Source organism: Eumetopias jubatus, unplaced genomic scaffold, assembly GCF_037043125.1.
Source record: "Eumetopias jubatus isolate StellerSeaLion01/CBP00866 unplaced genomic scaffold, mEumJub1_p1.0 scaffold_10, whole genome shotgun sequence".
Classification (NCBI taxonomy): Eukaryota; Metazoa; Chordata; class Mammalia; order Carnivora; family Otariidae; genus Eumetopias; species Eumetopias jubatus.
Genome location: NW_028274816.1, coordinates 32,997,050 through 32,998,104, shown reverse-complemented (window position 1 = coordinate 32,998,104; position 1,055 = coordinate 32,997,050).

Below are 1,055 nucleotides of genomic sequence, written 5' to 3'. Positions count from 1 at the left end.
GGTGGGTCCAGGTTGGCCTCCTCCGAGCCTGTGCGTGTCTCCGAGGCTCCGGACTGTCTCAGCAGGAGCTCTGGCCGCAAACCGAGGGCCCGGAGGAAAGTGGGTCAGCGTGGGGCCAGGCGCTGCTTTCTGCCCGCACCGGCGCCTCCCGCGCTGCGCTGGGCTCCTCCTCCCGCCCCGAGCGCCGCCCGCTCTTCTCCCAGCGTTCCCCTCCCGCCGCTCCCTGTCCTGCCACTCCTCTTTCGGCCCCGCCCCCCGCCGGACCCCGTGCACCTGATGCCCTGCCCCTCCCTCTCTCCTCCACCACCTCTGCTGCCCCTGCTTCTGAATACAACCCCTCTAGAGTCTTTTTAAACAGATAACGATGTGCTTGTTGTAAACATCCAAAGATGCACAGAAGTTAACGCAGGAGCAAAGGAAAAATCCCAGCGCTCAGAAATAACCATCGCTGACACTGCGTGAACAACTAACTGCTCTAGATATATTTTTATGGATATAGGCACATATTTTAATGTATTATGTATATGTGTACGGTTAGAGTATAGATGTAAACATTTTATGAAAGGGAGATGGTAAAAAAAGGGAGATGCTATTTCTAAGAGCATTCAGTTTAATACTTTACTTTTATTTGAAGTCAGCACTCACTAGAAATTATAGTGAGAGGGAAAGAATTGTTGAATTTTTTTTTTAATGTGTCTTTACCACAAGAGATATGATAAAGAATTCCTTTAAGGGGCGCCTGGGTGGCTCAGTCGTTAAGTGTCTGCCTTGGGCTCAGGCCATGAACCCAGGGTCCTTGGCTCAGGTCATGAACCCAGGGTCCTGGGATCGAGCCCTGCATCCTGCTCCCTGCTCAGCGGGGAGTCTGCTTCTCCCTCTCCCTCTCCTTCTGCTGCTCCCCCTGCTGTGCTCTCTCTCTCTGTCAAATAAATAAAGAAAATCTTAAAAAAAAATTCTTTTAAGAGGGCCGAAAGGACGTGAGCGAGGGATAGAGGTGGGGTGGGGAGAGAATAAGAATTAAGTGATTGGAGATTTTATTTATTTTTATTTATTAT